We start from the raw sequence: 22,838 nt of genomic DNA, 5'->3' as shown, positions 1-22,838 counted from the left end.
TACTAATGTAGTAACAACCCTTACATGGAGTGTAGTGTATGGTCATTGTACCATACTAATGTAGTGTCTGTGTAGACTCAAGCCATGCAAGGTGTTATCACCGAGAGAGTTGCCTGGTGCAGGGAGATGTCACTGACAGCGAGAGGTTTATGTTATTAACACACTTTTACAAAAACGTATTCTTACAGTAGAATACCGGCAGCCAGTACGCCTGCGTAAAGTCGCAATTTAAAAGAAGTTCGTGAAAGACGGTGCGCCGTTCTTAAACGAATACATAAGAACCGCTAATCAACAAGTAAGAGTTAGTTATGTAAAAGAATAACTTCTCTCCTGTTAACGATTCCTATTGTTATCAAAGTTTGTCGATTTTTTACTTCTATTGCAATTAATTCTTCAGTGGCCAACACATTTAGTGTAAATTAAAACCTCACCCTTCAATATGTGTATTTTTCTAAGAAAAGACACCAAGAAAAGAACCTAGGCAAGAAAACTAAACTAGTACCGAACGACTGATCCGCTCTCAACCATAGTCACCTTGCATAGAGACTGTGCCTGTGTGATCTCCGTCGGGTGTGTATCACCATTCCCCTCGAAAGGGATCACCTAATTATTATACGTTTCATTTTAGTTTTAGTAAATGCTTCAGAGCAACTACATATACCGACTCTGTGTATTTGAGAAAATAGTGAACACTCTGACGTTAATTTTAGCCCAAACAACAACAGTTTTTAACCAGTAAACGCATGCTTTGATATAAAATGAAGTAACTCTACCAACTTTTAAATTAATTAGAAACATGATGCGCATAATTCAACACAGAAATCTGCACCAAACGAGAATATAACCCGCATAATTTTGGTAGCACTTTTGTTATGAATATTATGTTGGTTAGTTGATACAGAACGGTGATAACTTGTAATTGTGCATTCATGCAAAGGTGTCATAATACCCACTATTAAAGACAAATTATTCATTATTGGCATCATGCAGTTTATAATGCATTCAACTGTTATTCTATATACAACCAATAGTGAATGTTAATTTACAATATAAAGGCACTGTTGTATGTCCATAACGTCTTATTTTCAAAATGTCACTATTAATTTACAGGGTCTGTTTTGTCGTCGAGAGAGCTCCTTGGTATAATAAGGCAGCTTTTACAGAGAGAGAGAGGTGGAGGTGGAGAGAGAGGTGGGTGGAGAGAGAGGTGGAGAGAGAGCTCCCTTGTATTATTTGAGAGCGGTCACAAACATAGCTCCTTAATATTACTAGGAGCTGTCACAAAGACGGTTACCTGGTATAATTAGGGAGCTGTCTCAGAGAGGTCCTTCGTATAATTAGGCAGCTGCTACAGAAAGAATTCCCTGGTATTATTTGAGAGCTGTCACAAACAGAGCTCCCTAGAATTAATATGAGCTGTAAAAAGGACGGTTGCCTGATATAATTAGGAAGCTGTCACAGAGAGGTCCAGGGTATAATAGGCAGCTGGTGCATACAGTAATCCCTGGTATTTTTAGGGAGCTGTAACAAAAGAGCTCCATAGAATTAATATGAGCTGTCTAAAAGTGGACTCCCTGGTATAATAAAGGAGCTGTTACAGAGATAACTCCCTGGTATTATCAGGGAGCTGTCACAAACAAAGCTCCCTGATATTAATATTAGCTGTCACAAAAAAAAGGATTCCCCTGGTATTACCAGGGAGCTGTCAGAATGGGTGCACCCTGGTATAATTAGGGAGCTGTCACGGAGAGAGGTCCTTGGTGTTACACTAAGCCCCCCCCCCCCCCGTCATGATCAATGTTTTGTTTTCGCTGCGTAGAAGTATAGAAGACGCGAAGATAGCATTGTACTGGATCAAAGTATTAATAGATAACAATATCAGCTGATCAGTGATATGGTAAACTGTTAGTTTGTTATGTAAATATCGAGTGATGGTTTCTGGAAGGCTAAATAAATACTATGAATTGTGTAACATAAGTGACTTTTAGTGCACGGTTATTGATGTGATGTTTGACTTTTAAATCGATATTCTCATTTGTATCGGCGTTACAAGGGATATGAAAATAATTTAACCCATTCCCCTCTCCCACGAACATAACATATAGCTATGTATTGACTCAAATGTTCTTTACCACTGCAGGTACAAAAAAGAAATGCATATATTACACATACAGGTTGTATTTGCAGAGACCAAATCTTGGAATATCAATCATTTGTGCATATTCCTCAATCGTTGATCAGCTCTTAATTATAATTATGTAATGTTTTATTGCAGATCCTCAAAGTGCTTGTCTGGTTCCAACATTCTTGGTGTAATTGTTGTGGTTAATTGTGACATATTAGGTTAAATTGATTTTTTTTCCTGTAAAGGTGGAGGATGGTGAAAGATGTAACAACGGATTGTTAGAAATAGCTGAATTATACCAGTATACCATTGTAATCACTACAGAGGTATTATCTAGGCAGAGTGGTAATGAAGGTTAGGTGCGGTTGCCGAAAGACCCCTGGTTAAAAAACTCTTCCTTTAATAAGATAAATGCAATATGAAATGTATAAAGAATGAGACTTAACATTACCATTATATCTAAGATACAATGTGAATGTACGTCATAATTAACACATGTGATTAAATGCATACAATAGCATACAGACTTTACTTTATTAGTATTATTATTATGATGAATTATAAATAAGTTATGAAAATATACTCGATCTTTTATATTAAGTTTAAGACGAAGCATTTAAACAAAAAAAGGAAACTTTAATACCTTGATATACAGAGTCAAATAAACGTTAAAGGGCGTAGGAACCGGGGGGCTGGGGCGCCAGCCCCCCCCCCCCCAGTGAAAAATATGGTGGGGCGGAAGTATCATTCCGCCCCCCCCCCCGGCCCCCGCTTCGCAAGTCAGAAAACCCCTTTTTCATTTCCAAATGAGAAAAAAAACTCATTTGGAGCACCAAATTGCATGTAAGGCCAGGTGAATATTCAAAATTATTTACAAAATGGAGTGGGTGTTGAAATGTGCTAAATTGCACCAAATTGCATCTGAGGCCACCTGGAAATGCAAAAAAAAAATCCAAAGGGGAGGGGGACACCCCTCCCCCAGGCCGGGCATCAGTCTCCAGCCCCCACTCAAAAATACCTTCCTACGCCACTGTAAACGTTGTTATTAACAATGAACAAATTAAGATTCAACCATGACAGTACCATATATGTAGAAGACCAACAAAACAATAAAATCCATTTAGAAACCGAATGATGGCTTTTGAAAGAAGGTCCAATACACCCTAGAAATCTCTACCAGACAGGGGAGGGGAAGGTGATATTACATTCAGAATTTACAGCCGTTCTAGCTATTGTAGTGCGCATGCACGCTACATGTATTGAGAAAACTAGCCCGCTCCATCATCCGCATGGCTAGCTTGTGAATGCCGGCTGAACATACACTCTTCATAGCAATCTCAAACTCACAGGTTTGCCACGCAGGAAAAAATCCAGACCCAGATTAGCAAAGAACTGTTGCGGCAAACAGTTAATTCTGCACTGGCACACGTAAAGAACAAAGATCCCCCTGAGTAGAATACTTCTTCAAAACAATACGTAAAATTCTCTACTTTGGTTCGAAATTCTCGAATTGAACAAGATAGGTAACAGTTGAACGTATTTGATTTAAAAAACATCTTGCAAACAAAGTCGCCAGCAACAAATGTTAATCGTATTTTTCCGCAGCGACTCGCGATCGGTGTTATTTGCACAAACAGCTAACCCGTAATGGTATGGTATTATATAATACACACTACACAGTCACAGTTTCCACAGCTAGCTGCTCTGTACGCAGGCCTATATGGCGTATATCACATGTCTTGAATTATGAATCAGGGCCAGGAAATCGACCAAGGATTTTTTAATACACCGGAGGGTGTTACATTTGCTCAATAATAGACTAGTTCTACATTGTATTCGTTAGATTAATCATGCATCAGGCCTTCGGTGTAAATCACCGTATGTTCGTAAAATTTCGCTAACTAGGCGAGGATCATAGAATTTGAAGTAGGGAGAATGACGTCATGCGATATATACCGAAGCCACTCATCGTACTAGTGGCGCTTTGCTTGTACGAGAAGACAATAACGGAGCGTAATACAAACACTAAGTCTTTGACATAACTAAAGTGATAAAGTTGACATTAATCACTCGAAATGGTGATATCGTGCGCCGCATTTGGATGCCAAAAATGTGGCAGTAGTCTGTAGTTCCTAGGTAATTCTTAGGAAGCGATAGTAGAAGCAATTACATAGGTATCTTATTACTTTAGTAGCGTCGTCTGCTCAGCAGCTGTATTAATATTCACTGGACCCTGGATATAGTTAGCCTAGGCCCTAGACCGGCTACGGATGCGATATGACTAAAGCCTAATAACAAAAATGTTAACACCTCATTTTACTTAAAGCTGTATCCCTAACGATAGATCAACATGCCAGAATAACATGAGATGACGGTTATGATGTCCTGGGCTTATCACTTACAATGTAATACTAGGAAAATAGGTTACTATACCCACTTTGCAACATTAAACTGGAAACTACATGCACAGGCTAATATGGAAGTATTACACTAAGGCTATAGGTGTGTGCTGTAACGGGGTGGGGAGGACGGAGGCATGCTTTTTCACGGCATTTTTCAGGGACAACTATATGACACTATTTGAGTGGATCACTAAAATAATACAAGCAGGATGAAATGTTTGCCATATGCCTCTCAGATACCGGAAATGACACTTTCCATACAATGAAAGTTGCACAAACACTCCACTTACTCGAGTCATTTGAGGAGAGAAAAAAATGTTTTCAAAGTTGGTTCTTACGTCAGGAGTATATATAGTACTTAACACTCTGGTCGCAATAACATGTCTCTGTTGTGCAAAGTACACCTACTCTTTCGAAAAACGGGTAAAATCAAATTCAGTCTTACAAATGATCTGGCTTTTTGGCGTACACTGCAAAGCGCCTTCATTATATTTCAAGGCTTCACTGCTTAAACAAGCGGCGATAAACTGTGTCAGCATTCTTCCTAATTCAATTTCTATGACGAGGATACAGTAACGTTACCATGTTGTTCAAGATGACCAATCAGTGTCCAGGGCATGTATTCTCTGTCAGGTCCGGAACATGCGTGAGTCGTTCTTTGACAACCGTTAATGAGCTTGGTTGTCCGGATAATATGTGATGGTGTAGACCTAACTTCTTAGCTATATGTCAGGCGATTGCTAGTTAGAGTACTGTTAAGAAATATATCCAACCTTTGGTCTACGTTAAAGGACCAAACGCCGAACTCATTTATTCGTGACCGAAATAACGTCAAAAAGGTTGCGGTAATGAAGACTCCTCCATTGAATATCAACAACTAACTAAATTTCACCTTCACCGCGCACTTCAATGACACGTATTTGTCCACAGTTGTTCTATAGTTATTTGGAAATTTGATCACATATGCAGACTGGATGTAACATTTACCTTCCATACACGACATCCGTGTATGTGGCTTTTGCTGATTTTGTGTATCAAGGGTGACCGGACAACTCTCCCTGGACAATTACCCCCCGGAGAATTACCTCTCTGGACAAGTACCCCCGGACAATTCCCACCCAGATAATTACCACCCGGACAATTCCAATCCCAGAAAACTCCCCCCCCCCCCGGACAAATCCTTTCCACTATGCCTTCAACAGTCGATTCCTTACCGGACAATTACCCTCGGATAATTACCCTCCGGGACAATTTCCCTCCTGGGCAATTTCCCCCGGACAGTTGGCCCACAGATAATTGTCAATCGGGAGAACCCAATTGGGACGATTTTGTAACGCTACTTACCAATAAAAACTGTGCGTGTGTACGATAGTGTTTTATAGTAGCACAACCAACAGGCCCAACTCACCTGAGAAAAAGATAATCGCGAGGTTACTGATACGAACAATGTGTATCTTTGTGCGGATATATTGATTTATTTCCGTTTTCTGTGTGTTAACCATGGCTGCCCTGTAGAGAGTGACTTTTGCTTCATTATTCCACATACAGGTGTGAGATATTGGTATACTTTGGTCTACTTACATAGAGCTCTGAATTACCTCTTTCGTCCTGTCACGCTACCAATGTAATACTTTTGCAATGTAGTAAAACATATGAACACCGTTGAATTGAAAAGCTTAAATAGCAAAACGACTGTATTTTAGGAGACAAAGTACCAAAACACTTTTTTGTTTCGCGTGCATTGTGTATACTATAGCTACTATGAAAATATTTTGGGCGTCAAGTTAGTAAATTTGTGGAAAATAGATTTGGCTCGCTTCGCGCGCATTGTTGCTGTGAGAATTATTTACTCTTTCCACATGCATGTTAGCTGGATTACCTTAACATTTTCTGCCCACTTCGCAGTCACGCATGTGTGTGTCTGTCTTTGTTTTAGTGACGCCAGCTTGTAATCACGATGACTGATGCAAGATCCGATCGGTCTCATATGCTTGGTGGGTATGTTACCAATAGTGAGTAGATGGTCCCTATCGTTTTTGGGGGCCAATCTCATTAATATTCATAAGTAGACGGACTCCTTATCTCGGCAACCGAATGGCCGATTTTGTTCATACTTGTTTAGTGGCATTGGTGGGAGGTGCCGAGGGGCGGAGCCAAATGTAATTTCGTTGAAAGATGCTCGTAATCACTCTTAGTCAATGACGCAGGGTTTGATCATTCCCATACTTGGGTGGTGGATTACCCAGAGTGAGTAAGTATTCCCTATTGTTTGTGGTTCCAATCTAATTAATATTCCTGAGTGGGCGGGGCTTCGAACAATTTCTTTAAATGCCCATACACTGTAAAACCCAACCGGTAGATGAGCTTTCTGAACAAGGGTTATGACAGTCAGGATGACTCAATAATGTTAAAATAAGCGTTACAACATGATTTACGTAAGTTTTATGCGGAAACGTAGATCAACGTACGAAGATATCGTTGTTTCAACTTGTGATGGTCGAGTATCAAAACATTTCTACATGAAAACGACTGGAAAGAGAAGACTATGCGTATTTGCAACAAAATTACCGGTAAGTGATCGCTCGCGCGCGTTTATCGACTAAGTAGATAACATACGTCAGGGGCCCGCTTTTCCAAGTCTTGGAGATTTACGGTTCGTATTTGGAATGATTAATGCTCAATACAGTAATGATATTCGCAAAGATTCGACTGAATCTGAAATATGTTGTTAAAATTAGCCCAAGTCAAAGTTTAAAACTTGCAGCATGAAATTATATGCGTGATTGAATTGGATTAGAAATATTCAAAATATTTCAACAGCCTAGCCTAAAAATTTATAAGCTCCATTTCACGTTGAACGTAGGCTGTGCATTAGGTTAGGCTATAGAGCTTTACAGATAGGCCTAACCATTAACAGTTACACAGTGTGAGACAAAGGAGTAAAACATTCGGTTCATCAGCATGAGCTCATGTGGTTAATACATGGTACTGATTAGCAAATTTGAATGAGGTATAATTTAGAGATATGTTTGTTGTGATTGGCAGTGATAGTGGTCATTCTGTACTAGCAAATATACAAACTATTATTGTTGATAAAAACAATGGATGGCTTGTAGTAAAATTGCATAAATCTATTTTCAAAGCCACATTGGAGCATACAAAGTGACAGAGACTGAAAACTATGATCAAGTAGTTTGTCCAGGTAATCTTAAAGATTACTACCCTCTAACTTCCTACACTATCAGAGAAGCTAAAGTGGTTGTGTTGAAACACTCTGTAGATATACTGTACATGAAGAACAATAGGAGTTACCCTAAGTTGAGTTGTCTGTGATAAAGCATGAGCCTTACTAAACGTTGAAAGATGCAGTACTTGGATGACATTTACATGCAAAATATCTACCCATGCAAGTAGCTAAGAGTAGATGTACAGTAGATCAGCTGCCATACTGCATATTTATGCAGTACATGTGGTATACTGCAGCTGAATGGGTTGTTGCACTTACTGCTAAAATATTACTATGTGGTACAGTACTGTAATTCTAAGGGGAGTGTACGAAACGATATAGCCAGCTTCTAACTCCCTTACATTGTTCTATTTTCATGCATAGGATTGATCAGAAATTGATACTATGTACAAATTGAGGGTAGTGTTGTCACCAAAGGACATTCAGAAGGTGTCCCTTGAGCAACGTCCAGAGTCTGTTGAAAACCGTATGGAAACTTTGAAAGATAAGTTAAGCCTTGAAGGCAGTTTCACTTTGCAATATGCTGATCCAGACTTTGGCGGTGAGATGGTGAATCTGACTAATGCAAATGATTTACCAGAGACATGTGCATCTTCCAAGTGATATACACTGAAATTGCTGAAGATCAGTGCTATTGGAGTAGTACACCCTCACTGTCATCTGTCGGTTCGTTCGGAAGCTCACATGACACTATGAGTGTTAGTTCAAATGATGACATACAGTCGGTAGAAGCCAAACTGAGACAAGGGTGTTGGCCAGAGGTCTTTCAGGTACCTAAAGTAGGCCCAGAGCTGGAACTGGTTTTTGAAGACGGTAATAGAAAGTATCTGTCAGAAGGAAAGAAGCACCTTGACTTAAGCAAAGATCACAAAAGTCAGTTCCTTGATGCGATTGCTAAACGCATTTGGGAGTACAAAGCTTATCCAACACACATGGAATACACTGAAGTAGCAAAAGCAAGCATGAGGACCTATCCTTGTTTGGCTGAAAAGGGAAGTTCCTCTGGCTATGATGAAATGCTTAACAGCATCAAATTTAAGATGGGTAATCTTAGAGCAAAAATGAGAAAGTTGGACTGCATGGAACTAAACGTTAACTCAAGGAAGTGCTCCTACCCTGGAACGTCTTCATAAAAACACAAAAAACCAAAGAGAGCAGAAATAAATTACTTACCAGACATTCCAATTGGAGAAGATGCAACAAGTATGGAGTCTTATTGAGAAAACTTCTGCACAGAAGTTCAAAAGAGAAACAGGGACATGGACAAGATTTAAAAAATGATGATAAGGACCTATGCATACCGTAGACAGGACCTGGTCTTAAATGCGCCAGCCGTCAACGAAATGGTAGAAGATGCCCGCCTTACTTCTTCACAGTGAAGTAAGTTCCTTAATTGTTCATTAACTTATTGGGGGTGCTGTCTCCTTCACTAAAATTGGACATTTTGTTTTGTATTTTTCATGATATAGTAGCTGCAGTGTATAATGAGTAGTAAAAGTAATCACAGTGGGTGATTAGTGTTAGAGATGTTTTATTTCTTATGTATAAAATTTTGGTAAAATACAGAAAAAAAAGAGATACAAAGTATGTGGTCTATGGTGCCACAGGGTGATCTGATCAGTAATTAGCCGGTTGATGTATTTTTTAACCCATGGATGTCAGTCACCATTACTATTGTTTTTGGTAACTAATATCTGCACTAAATACCGGTAAAATTAGTTAATAACTGTATATTATATGTCTTACCCAGGATTCCGATTGGCAGTTGACTACAATCGACAAATGCACTTACAAGTTGCATTTATACTCTCACCTTGGAAATGGCTTTCTATAATATTGCTACCTGGCAAAGGGGAGCCATCTTCTTTTCATAGGGCAAACTTAACTAAATATTGTTTTCTACATTTCTCAGTTTATTCTTTCAGTTGAAGGCTGAGTTTTCGAGGTTAAGCAACCTTGCTCTGGAAAGCACTTTCTTTTCTTCACTAGACCAACACCTTGACAGAACGGTGGAAATATTGTCAAATTCAAATATGGTCACCTTTGGTAGCATAAAGGTAAGCTATATTTGCCCCAAATATACCAGAAATTCAAATATGGTCACCTTTGGTCAAAATTCTTACAGTTTTTATTACCACCTTGGAGGAAATTTACTTTAATGTTGGTTTGTTTCATTTTTGCATTCTACTGTATATGTTAACAACATTATTGGTTTATTTGATCCATCGTAAGTACAAATTGTGTCCTGGATATAGATTAAAGAAAAAGGGATTGCTGAATATTTTTGCTAATGACAGCTTAAACAATAATATTCTTTAGTTAAAGAAGTTAATATATTGCTGTTTTAGTGTAATTTATCAACAAAAAATAAACCGTCAGGCTACTTAAATAACCCTCTTAACAATTTGAAACCATGCCTGTGGCATTACATTCCATTATAAACATACATAGTTATCATGCATCTTAAGTGTTTAAATAGTTCATGTGGGGTCCAGAGAGATATTGCAAAACTCCATTTGACTGGTAATTATCTTGTTTCTTGGTAAATCTTGAAAATGTGGTGAAGCAAATTGTAATATGGAACAGGATGCCATGGGAAATTGTTTCTCTGCTTTTACATTTCAACTTATGAAGAATTGTTGATTGGGTGAATAGGCACTAATAATAATCATTATAATAATCAAAGAGCGAAACAAAGTTAATTTTATGAAATGCCGATGTTTTCTTCAGGCAGAGAAATGACATAATAGCCCACACCTCTAGTGAGTTGGAAGGGTCCAAAAATGTCTGAAAAAAATTCTATCAGGCTTAAACTCTAGTTTACATTTTCATTTTTATTCAGAGCCATTGTTTGTCAAATAATCACTTTGTACTTGCTTAGTTATGGAGAATTTCTATCAGCTTGCTTGCATCAATGTGATTGGTATCATAGTATATGTTTCAGAAATAATTTGCAAAATTTGAACTTACAAACATGTTCATCCTAATGAGCCCAATGAGGGATGTACTGTGAAATCATTTACAGGAAGTCAGTATTAATATTATATATACTGATAAAGGAAAATGCATCAGATATCTATGTTGTGATGAAACTATTCAAATCACAGTAATACAAGTGTTTGAAGAATCCAAAAACTGGCAAAAGACAGGGATTGACAATGGAATTCTTTCAAAGTATTTTGTGTTCCAAATGGGTAAAAATAAAGTGCTTTGCTGTAGAGATCTAAAAAACAAACATTTTTCATGATGACTTTACTTTGCATGCAGGTTTTCATGAGCAAAGACTGTTGTGCTTCCTCTCAGATTATTAAAAGAGTTTTACAGAGTTGCTTTATCTTATGATTAAAATGTAAGTTTTTGTACAAAGGACCAAACAGGGGCTATTTGCTGAACCCTGGCTTGATTTTATATACCCCTTTCTAGGATGAAAGGTTGTATGTGATTCCCCAAACATATCCTTAGCTTTCATGGGAACTAGTTTTTAATGGTAATTTTTAATATAAGGGATCAAAATATCCTGAAAAGAAATTTTTCATATCATTAAAAAGATGAAGTTCCTGTTCTATGCTTGGTTTTCACAATTGAACAATGCTCTTATCATCATAACTAGTCTTTGTCATAAAAACAGATGCAAGAACAATTGGTGGCATCACTATAGCTTTGCTATCGACAACTTTAAGTGCATTCCTTTAGTTAATGAAACATTGGTGTTTTGAGCATCGTTGCCTATTTACATGATGATGTAATTATGATTCACCTATATAAATATTTGCCACAAAATTAAAGTCTTTAGCTAAAACAATCATATTGTAAATGGCTGAGAGGAGTGGTTACTTCATACTTCTTGGCTTTTAACAACATTGGTTATTTCCAGCAGCCATAACATATTAATTTTACTTCTGTATTTCATACCAAAGAACACATGCACTTGAAATTGGTATTTACTATCTTAAATGAATCATGGAAATGAATGATTGCAGTATGTTCTTCTGTATCTCTCTATTGATACATTTTGGCGTTGTTTCCACCGATAAAAGTATTAGGCACTTTTTATGCGTTTATTTCTTCTATTTCCTTGTTAAAGTACATTGTTACTGGCTTCAGAGGTTGAAAATAAAGTTGTGTTGTTAACTTAGCAATATATAGTTTTCTTTACTAAAATTGTCTGGTGTCATAACTCAATTATATTGAGGTAACCCGCTGCCTAGAATATACCAAGTAGCGTCAACTTAAATATTAAAAGTTAACTCTAGAGATAATTGAAAGTGGGCAAAACTTGAATTGGTCTTGTCAGTGTAAAGAGGAAAGGCTATGCTGTATCAGCTCTAAAGTTTTAGTTACCATAACTTGCCCAGCTTTTTCTCAAAAAAAGATAAAGATTAAATTTGTTGGACTTTGCTGATATCTGTTGCCACAACTGATGAACATATAGTGTAACAAAGTAAAACCAGTGAGTTGGTTGTAACCACTACTGTCAAGTGTTACTTATGGAGTGGCTAGGTTAGTAGAGTGAACTTAAAAAAGTTAAGGCAGCGGGTTACCTCGACTTTTTCAAGTTGTCTTGACGTGTTGGGTTTTACAGTGTATCTCGGCAACCGTCTTTCCGATTTTGTTCAAACTTCTTTGGTGGCATTGGTGGGAGATGGGGAACATGTGTAGGTTATAAACCTACTTCATCTCATCAATATTCATGAGGGGCGTGGCCAAATGTGATTTCGCTGAAAATTGCTCAGAACCACTTTTTGATTCCTTGCCAGAGGCAAAAGGAAGATGTGCAGGCATGCATGTGTGTGTGTGTCTATGACGCCTATTGTAACCACTCTAAGTGGATGACGCAAGTTCAGATCGTTATAATACTTCGGCGGTGGATTACCCATATTAAACATATGATTCTTATTGTTTTTGGTTAAAGTCAAATGTCACCTTAGGTCAACAGAGGTAGGTCAAACAATTATATCTGGCTTCAAATCCAAAGGCAATGAATCACGAAGCTCTAGATTCTTGTTATGCATTATAGCCAGCTACACTACATTCCCGGCCCGTAGCATTTATGTTGTGTTACGGTCAGAAATTTCCAGAGAGGGAGTTGGGTCCAACATGTGATGAAATGTAGTGAGATATGTTAATAAGGAAGTGTGCTTACATGCAACATGGGGCAATATTTTGCCATTTTTTGTAGTAAAGTGTCTTCATTATTTAGCCAACATTTCCAAGCACCCCCCCCCCATCTCTGCACACGCTCTGATGATGCATTCAACAGTAGCATACTTCAGTAAGTCAGGGGCGTGATAAAAATACTGATGGTGTTTGTTTATTCAACAGTATCATGTAGTCTATATACTGTTTATCATCTTTGTGATATCTGTTTTACCAGCTATTTGAAAGGATTGCCTAGCAAAGAACCAGTGGCATAGTTAGGGGCGCAATGGTATAGGGGCGCCCAAATGTGGTTTGGGCCCGTATAAACTGAACTAAAACTGTTGACATGGGGCGAAGTTTGCCCCCCCCCCCGATCGCCATTAATGCCCAATACGCTACTACAAAGAATTGAAGTCTAATATTACTTCGCGTTCTCAAAGTAAATCACTGAAGCTGCATAAAGAACTACCATACTACAGTATATTAAAGCTGCGATGAGAGAAAAGATAATCGCGCGTAGCGCAACATTTTTTCAAATCTGGATTTAACCATTGACCACACTAAATATAATATCATATCGTCTCTGCTTAAAACAGCCTGATTTCGTTCAATCCGCCTCATTTTTTAGTTTTGATGACGTCACATTGAGTCATATCTAGGTTTTGACATTATAGGTACAAACCTGTCAACCTGTTTGACTCCAAAATAGGGAGAATAACATTTTTCAGGGCCAAAAAACAGGGAGAACAAGGGGAAAATAGGGAGGTTGGTAATTTTCAACTGAAATGATATAAATACTCCTAAATAAGTATAGTCTACTTATGCAATACAATGAGAGAATCATCCAATCAGTGTTTCTTGTTGTAGTTTACAGCAGCTCGCTTCGCTTTCTACAGGGTTTCTATAATAGGCTTCCATTTGAAACAGGGTCAGTGGACTCTGGGTACTGTGACTGTGACTTAATGGCTAGTATGCTAGATAGAGTCCCATCAAGCTTGAGACTTGACCGACTGTCTGTCTTGTTCTTGCGAACTACACTGAATATAGCCTTTCCTGTTCAGAGTTACTGTGGGGAATTACTAAGCATAGGACTAATTGTTGGCTATTTTCAGAAATATCGCAAGTGTAGAACTTAAAAAAACCGGGAGAATAGAACATGAAACCGGGAGGCCGGGAGATTCGGGTAAAAACCGGGAGTCTCCCGGTAAAACCGGGAGAGTTGACAGGTATGTAGGTACGTCAAAGTGTATTTTCAATAAGCCAGTTTGATTGTCTGTGGTCATGTTTCTATCTTCCTGTAATATATGTTGAGGGTGTAAAACCAATCGTTAATGAGCTTTTACAGAGCCTCAAAATAATCGTTTGCGTCCATTTTGAATTCATGTTAATTGGATATAATATTCAGTGGGGACACGACAACAATATGAAAAATGGAAATCTCCTGTTGCAGTTAGTTCTAGGTTCACTTCCATTTTGAATGAACTAAAAGCCTAAACCCTGCCTACATCGGCTGCCCATCAATCGTCGAATTTCCAAGGAGGGGATTGTCCTGGTGAATTTGTCCGGGGGGGGGGGTTGTCCGGGGGAAGTTGTCATAGTTGGGAATTGTACGGAGTGGGAATTCTCCGAGGGGGGGGGGTAATCGTCAGGGGAATTCGTCCAGGGGGGAGTTGTCCGGGAACCGTATCAAGTATTATCATATGCCGTTTATATAACCAGAATGAAACATGTAAGGTACTGTTAGCTTCAGAATATTATTTCGTTATCTGTTTTAGAAAAGGCCAATTATTAGGGACAATATATTTTTATCTTGATTGCCCTTTACAGGTACCCTAAAAAGTTCATCGGGACGCATCTAAAATATGTCCCTCTTTTCGAAAAAAACTTGAATCTTCGTTATCCGTCTTTTTAAAGCCAGATGATGTAATACGTAATGGAACTGAAACATCTTATCTTCAATCTTTAAAAGATATCTAGTCATATATCGTAATAATGATAATATCAACTAAATATGAAACAATTATACGATACCACTGGGTAAACTTCGTAAGATCTTTGTATTTGTTTGTTGTGTTAACAGTGACTGTGATACAACGGTAGTAAAGTATACGTTACAAATTTAGTTTGTGGTGCAGGCTAAGTAAATAGCGATAATAATAGGCAAGCAAGTTCCTGATTACGAAAGGGAGGTTAGATGTTAAAATATATGTTCATATTAATATAGTAAGGTTATGATAACGAAATATAGATACGAGAATAAGTATATTCATATTAAGAAGCAAAAAACAAACAACCTTTAAAGTACGGGAAGCCCTGTTATTTGAAAAGTCCTCTTTTCTCATGTTCTGATATGTAACTTGTGAAACACGTTTCGTTTTTTTTATGGAAATCACTGGTTTATACGACTGAAAATCATCTATTCCTTTAGTAGTTTATCATCAAATAACAATAGATGACACATTATTGATTTAAATGTTACTGTAAGCTGAACTTTGAGCCGAGTTTATCACAGTGTTTTCATCAAGCCAATGTTTGTCAAGTCAAGTCACAAGTCTTTCGCTCATGTCACGCGTATAACAGCAGCTTATATAGTCATTCTAGACATAAGCCTAATGATAATCAACGACCGATGTTTAACGAAGCATCTTTATCAAGTGCTTCGGGTCCTGTGAATGTCGTGTTTCAGTGAGCTCTTGTTACAATGCTATGGAGGCAATTCTTATCTACAAGAGTAGTCATATACACTGGGCAGCAACTGAAGTAATATTGTACCATTATGGAGGGCAGGAGCAGAGGGGTAGCTAGGGGAGGAGGATAGGCCCTCAAGTATTTGTCTGCCACCCCCAGTCATATACACTGGGCAGTAACTGAACTTCAGTGTAAAACCGGTGTACTTCCACTCTCTCAATACGCAAATATGACGTTAATACAAAATCAAAGATTTATTTACTCTGTACAGAGACTAATCTTGTATCATAATGGAGGGCAGTGGAGGAGCAGAAGGGTAGCTACAAGAGGGGAGTAGACACTCAAATATATGTCTGCCACCCCTTGAAAGAATCTAAACTGTAATAATAGAGGTATACATTATAGTATGAAACATTATTGTCTGGGTTTCATTGTGTCTGTTGGTGTTAGCTGTACCAGGTGGCAACATCCGCTCCGACTGTTATTACCAAGTACGCAATATAATATATGAGGGTTGCTCAGAAGGAAAATTGATCCCAGAAAATTTTGTTAAAACATTCTTGCTCGAATTAACCCTGCTTATACCTCGACTATTGACTATTATTTTGGAGAACAAAAACGATTTTACATATTGACATTTTGTGGTTTTATTTCTGATATTTGATTTTTCTTATAGAACAATTTAGACTGATATCGCAACTTTCCACGCTTTATAGAAATTGTAACGTTTCTCATGAAGTTTTGACGTTTATCTAGAAATGTCGACACCAAACGTTTACTGAAAATATGAATTTCATTAAAAATGGAACATTTGACTACCTCCCATTGTTTGGCTAACAAAGGATCAAGCCGAATGACCCAGTAATGTATTAAAGTACAATCGTTGATGAGTGGAGCTGGTGTCGTCGTCACTGAAGAATATCTTGATCTAACAAGTGAACTAAGAAAGATGTGATGATGCTCCGCCCCCCCCCCCTCCCCTTCCTCCCTCCAGTCGCCCCTTCAGACCCACACACCTCCCTTTGACACTCCAGGTATTCGGTCTGTCGGTACAACGAATATCACCTTTAATTGTGTTATTATACTAATTCACGTCACAAGAACACTCCATCTTCAACGCAATCCAATTCCATGATATTAAGCTACTGCGTGTACAGGGCTATGCACTGAATGTAAGGAAAGATAGAACAAACACGGTCTTTAACCATCACGCCCCCATTCGAAATTTCGAAAATTCGAACAGGCGCTTAGCGGATAATTTGCCAAAGGATGGCCGAAGCCTGTAGGCAAACTATCTAAGCGTAGCGCCACCACGGGTTGGCGCGAAGCGTACAACAAAATTTTGGTTGAAAATGCCTCCCAGATCGCTGGAAATGACACTTCCCATGCCTTGTAAGTTGCATCTAAGCATTTTCTATTTCGAATTTACTAGCGATATCATAAAAACAAAAATATGCTCGGGGGGGGGGGCGGCGGCGGTCGCCCCATTCCCGAATTGCGTCATGTTCCCCGGCGACTCGGACGAGTTCGAGACCAGCCACAGTTGGTTTCATAGCACAATTGTTTAAGGCGTCCATGCACACACGCGTTATGATAGACCATATATAGTATATATACATATATAAATACATTAGTGAGAGAGGAAAAATGGAAACGTCAAAAATGGAGTTGTCGGTGTAAGGGGTAGGGTGAGGCGCACGCCCCTTCCGAAATCCTCGATCCGTCACTGGCTACCCAGCCATGTGTATATAATAGGGATCAGCGCTATAATGATGTCACTGTTCCTATTTCTCTTCCCGTTGTCTTGGCGTTTATCTTCTACTCCCTCCGTTTCTCCTTTTTCTCTCCTTCTTTTCTTTTCCCTTCCTTCCTCTCCTCCTCCTCTTTTTTCACCTCTTTTTTCTTTCCCCCCCCCTCTTTTTTCCTTTTTTCTTCTCTTTTTTCTCTCCTCTTTTTCTTACCCGGGGGGCGCGCGCCCCCAACGCCCCCCCCCCCTGGATACGCGCCTGATATATGAACAACAGAAAAATGGCTGGGAATGAAAAACAACGAAAAACAAAGAAAAAGAGGATTTTAAGTATTAAACAGTAAACAATATAATCAGCATCTCATGAATAATCATCAACCAGATACATACACATGAGAGGGTATAAATACATCATTTTCAGTGAATTATGGTTTAAATTACCTTGTGCGTAAATGTTCTGTATGTAAAGGCGAACATGAATTATGAATGGTTGGGTATACGTCATGGACAGAAACGAATCATACAGTCTCTGGCCCTATACATCATACAAAGTTCACTAATATATTGGTCACTCAGCCGCTTGAGGAATTCTTTAAAAAAAAGAAAACGTAAATACCTTGATCTGCAGAGTAAAATTTGTTATTAATCAGGAAAAAAAGATTCAACCATAGCAGTATCATTTATGTCGGACACCACCAAGAAAACCAATTAAATCCCTTTATAAATCGAATGATTGCTTCTGAACACTGAAAACTTAAATTGGTTCACCGACTAACATAACGTTAGTCCATCTGGTGCCTCTCCCGACTAACATAGCCTTAGTCAGTTGCTATACCGACTAATTTATTCCTTAGTCAGTTGGATTTCTTAGTCGGTCATCTTAGTCCGTCAGCTTAGTCGATCAACAATTTCTTAGTCGGTAAATGTATATTAGTCAGTTACATTAGTTGGTGACATTAGTCGGTCTTTACCGACTAATTTATATGAGCCACCGACTAGTTTATAGCAGGTTTTACATAAGTCAGGATGGTGCCTCTCCCGACTAACCTTTCTTAGTCGGTATCGACTGACTAGTTGCACTGACTAGAATCACTGAAAGAATTAAACCCGACTAGTTTCACTGACTAGCATCACTGAAAGAAAAGAGAGCAGAAGAAACACAAAAAATGTGTACGTTGGCAGTATTTATTTCTGATAAAACTTCTGATGTCTACAAAGGCTGACTTTCGACAGATAGAGAAGAAATCACTGTGAACAAAAATCTGAAAATATGATTTTATTCCAACAAAGTTAAGACAAGTTAATGGATCAAACATGAATCGCAAAAGTATAGCACTGCACAATAATGCAAAGTTGAATTTTGGGCAAGGGATCCTCATGACTTTCGTTTGAAAGTGGTACCCCAAATCGACACCAGTTAAGTCTTCACGAACAAAGAGTGTTTCTCTTAACTACAAATGGCCTCCCACTTGTCTTCAGGAAGCCAAAATCTGCACCATTATTGACCTGTGAACAGAAAATATGATATACGTGTAAGCACAGATACAGATATAGCACATGATAACTCACATTATCATAAATATACATTTACATTAAAATTTTATAACATATTGGGAGGTATACATTTAAATCTAGGTCCCTCAAATTACATTGGTGGGGTAACCCTGCCAGTAGACCCCCAAAATGCCCATCCCCCATTGACCTAGATTAGCTCATGAGGTAACCAGTTGAAAACTACTGTAAAATGATTGGCAGGACTCTATATGTAAGGGATGGGCATTTCCAGTAATTTATATTGGGGGGGGGTACCCCTGCCAGTAGACCCCCAAAATGCCCCCCCCCCTTTGATCTAGGTCAGCTCATAATTTAACCAGTTGAAAACTACTGGAAAATGATTGACAGGATTCTATATGTAAGGGATGGGCGGACTCTGGCAGTGGTGGCCCACCAATATAAAATACTGGAAATGCCCATCCTTACATATGAAGTGATACCTATCATTTTCCTGTAGGTTTCAACTGGTCAAATCATGAGCTCACCTAGGTCAATGAGGGGATGGGCATATTGGGGGTCTACTGGCAGGGGTACCCCACCAATAAAAATTACTGGCAATGCCCATCCCTTGTATCTGAAGTCCTAACCAACATTTTCCAGTAGGTTTCAAGTGGTTACCTCATGAGCTGACCTAGGTCAGCCGTGAGGGGTCAATTGTTGATCACTGGCAGGGGTACCCCACCACCAATAATTACTGGCGATGGTCATTTGTTGCTCTTGGGGCCATACCTGACACATTGTTCTTACTTTGATGTGGTTACCATGAAAGCTGATCTAGGTTAGCTATTAGGTGACTTTAAAATTGCTCTCCCAGCCACATCCACCACAGTCGGTTTGCCAGTCGTCAGGTTTCATATACAGGAATGCATTGTGAACATTGTGATGTACCAGGCAATTGGTTACCCTCCCAGCTAACCAAACCCTCTGGACTCCCGCTCTACAGATCAGTGAAAATTTGACCAAACTTATGAAGCTTGCACGTAAATGATATACTAGACTGTTTTTTTTTTAAAACAGGTTATGAAAAGTATCTTTAATATCATTAAACAGTTGGGTACAATAGTTAAACTCACTCTTCCATCTTTTTTCTCTATGGTACTTGTTCCTTTGCTTTTTGGACTCTTGGATAAACTCTTTTGTTCTGCGAAGGGTACCAATATATCATCTTAAAACATGTCTTTAAGCCATATATAACACAGTTCTCCTCTTCTGTTGTTGCCTCCACACTGGTGTCGTTCATCACAGGAAACCTCACCCTTGACTTAGATATTTGGCTTTTCAATTCCTGCTGGAAAAAAGAAACAGCAAAGTATTCATCATTTGAAAAAAAAATTAAATAAAGTTGTCACCACAAAGTTATGTGAGATTTGCTTCCACTATAGTCTCAAAAAACAATCCCAAAGTTTGAAGCAGACTGTATAAAGCTGAAAATTTGAACGAGAGTGTCATCACCATTGCAACCAGAATCAAATGCCCAGAATACAGAGATAATAAAACATGGGCTAAATCTTTGTTTGTTTTTATGATCTTTAAAAATATAAAATTTTAGAAACAGAAATGCACTGAGCCAACTTATTTATAGGCCTAATTGTTTTTAGTTGTTATTTTGCTTGCTCACATAACAAGCCTGTTTAGACCTAGGCTAGAGGAGAATCAGTACTTTGTTACACTAAGTTTGTCTTTCGGTCGTTTTGATTTAGTCTTACTAGTAGTACTAAAGTATATAATGGACCGGCGAAGACTAGAGAATACCCAGAGTTTTAGCAACTGCGTTAAACTGTATCATCTGATCTATAATTTACGTCAATGAGTTTCATTCAATCTAGGATCAAAAAGAGAAAACTAATTAATCTTAACCTTTAAACTTTGCTACTAAACAGATATGCTTGAATTACAAATAAATGTCAAAAAAAACATCATAATCTACGAATCGATGCATATACATATACATAAACAGAATAATTTGAATTCGCGCAAGTCAACCCTGCACTACATTGGACAGAAAAAAAAAAACGTGCAATTAGACCAAACTAAACATACTAAATTTTCCGTTACTTCTACATAAAATATCAATACAAATACAACAACTTACTCTTTTGGCAGTATACTAAAAGCACATGTTATAATAACTTCAGACTATCAAGCTTTCCTGAGAAAAAACGGTTAATACTTCTTACAGTAAACAAGTCGACCGTGAAGGAATGTCGCAATTGTTTCCTGGGCGTGACCGGAAATTAAATACTAAGAAATGATAAATGAAAAGGTTAAATAGAACTGAAGCGTGCATCCTGACTGCTCGCAACATATAATACTGTTGACTAGCCAACATAATTTGTTCAGCCTACTGTGACTGTACGTTTGAAGGTCTAGCCTTGCTTATTCAATATCACAAAGCCTACCCATTTAGATTCACATGGGAAATTACAGGAAATCTTTACCAAATGAGTGTAGACTTCAAATAAACTATTGAGACTTATAGTTCCAGCATTTGTTTGGGAATAAATTAGAAGATTATGTGCCACTGTTCAATCTAGCCCAATACACACATAACACATTGTTAATTGGTGTTTAGAATGCACACTTTAGTGTTGAGAATGCACTGCAGTACCCAGTAGAAGCCTATAGGCTACTCACTGTCATTGCACTTGTGTATTGCGAAACGCCAGCGTGGCAACGGTAGCGTTACACTAACCATAATACAGTACTAGTGCCAGTGGCCTAACAATTAACTTTAATTTTACCTTCAAGTTAAAGGAATAACAGGTACGGCGATGATGGCAGTTAATACCTCCATTCTTCTAAAAACCTTCTTGGGTGATTTACGGTTGAAAGTTGCTTAGAGTGATCGTATGAAACTATGCCAAGTCCAGCAAGCTGCCGTTGCCTCTCGGTTTCCAAATTGAAGTGAATCGAATTGGGTTAAAATACATTAGTCCGTCGACACCGACTAAGCTACGATTATGGCGTAAATCGGGTGTCCGTATAGTTCTTAGTCCATGGGTTAAAATACCTTAGTCCGTCGCCACCGACTAAGCTGAGATTATATTTTCCTTAGTCAGTGTAAACTGACTAAGAAGCAGCGATGAAACGAAGACTTTTGCAAGTCCGTGTGCATTGACTAACGTTACAGACTAATTTAACGTTAGTCCGTGGCAATATTGACTAGTTTATTTTTTCAGTGAAGGAAGGTCCATTACACCCTAGCAATCCCTACCTATAGACCAAGGGCGGCGGAACCGGGGGGGCACAGGGGGCACGTGCCCCCCCACTTTTCCTCAGATTAAAAATGTGCCCTTTTTCTACATAAAAATTTCTAAATAAAAAAAGAGTTTACAAAGCGAAACCCACGTCGAATGAAATATTTCGGGAAGTTTTAAATGTTTACTACCACAGGCGTAGGAGCCCAATTTGATTTGGGGGGCCTGTAACGACTTGCCCGAAAAATATTACCAAATTTTTTCGCGCGCTACGCGCGCGTTCACCATGTTAATGTGCATATCATATAGGCATGCGTTGGTTATTACATCGCATGCCAATAACATACAATCATTTGCCGTGTTATAACCCTTCCAAATTGGTTAGAATTATTGGCAAAGTCGTTACAATAATATTGATCATAATAATATCAGTTTAACCATTGAAAAACACATAGAAAATTACTTTTTTTCAGTTTTTTGACATATTTCATTTTCTTTCATGCATGTATCGATCGCGTGTGCAGGGACTTTTTTTGCACATTAGATACTGCAGTGCTAGTATGCATTGTTTCCTTGAAGGGGGGGGGGGGAGGTGGCGTTGATGGAGTAATGTGTATATGCAAATAAGATAATACAATAAGAGTTATGAAGGGTACTAAATATCAGGCTGCATCAGTCCAATCGAATTTCTGCAAAGTGCCCTTCGACGTTGGTGCCCCCCCCCCCCCCAGATTAAAAG

At 38.5% G+C, this 22,838-nt stretch overlaps 1 protein-coding gene and 1 long non-coding RNA gene across 14 annotated transcripts in view; one reads left to right on the top strand and one right to left on the bottom strand.

Annotated features, from left to right (window-relative positions):
* Nucleotides 1-22,838, top strand: part of LOC139969978 (NLR family CARD domain-containing protein 4-like) — a 585,990-nt gene that overhangs the window by 254,432 nt on the left and 308,720 nt on the right. The gene's annotated exons all lie outside the window — the stretch shown is intronic.
* LOC139970139 (uncharacterized) lies at nucleotides 17,596-22,080 on the bottom strand. The gene is made up of 3 exons (XR_011794040.1): nucleotides 19,976-22,080; nucleotides 18,750-18,854; nucleotides 17,596-18,481 (listed from the first exon to the last, which is right to left on the bottom strand). It is a non-coding gene; the product is annotated as an uncharacterized lncRNA (long non-coding RNA).

The sequence above is a fragment of the Apostichopus japonicus genome, chromosome 7 (assembly GCF_037975245.1).
Source record: "Apostichopus japonicus isolate 1M-3 chromosome 7, ASM3797524v1, whole genome shotgun sequence".
Classification (NCBI taxonomy): domain Eukaryota; kingdom Metazoa; phylum Echinodermata; class Holothuroidea; order Aspidochirotida; family Stichopodidae; genus Apostichopus; species Apostichopus japonicus.
The sequence above is the reverse complement of the archived record's forward strand: the minus strand, read 5'-3'. Positions and strand labels throughout refer to the sequence as shown.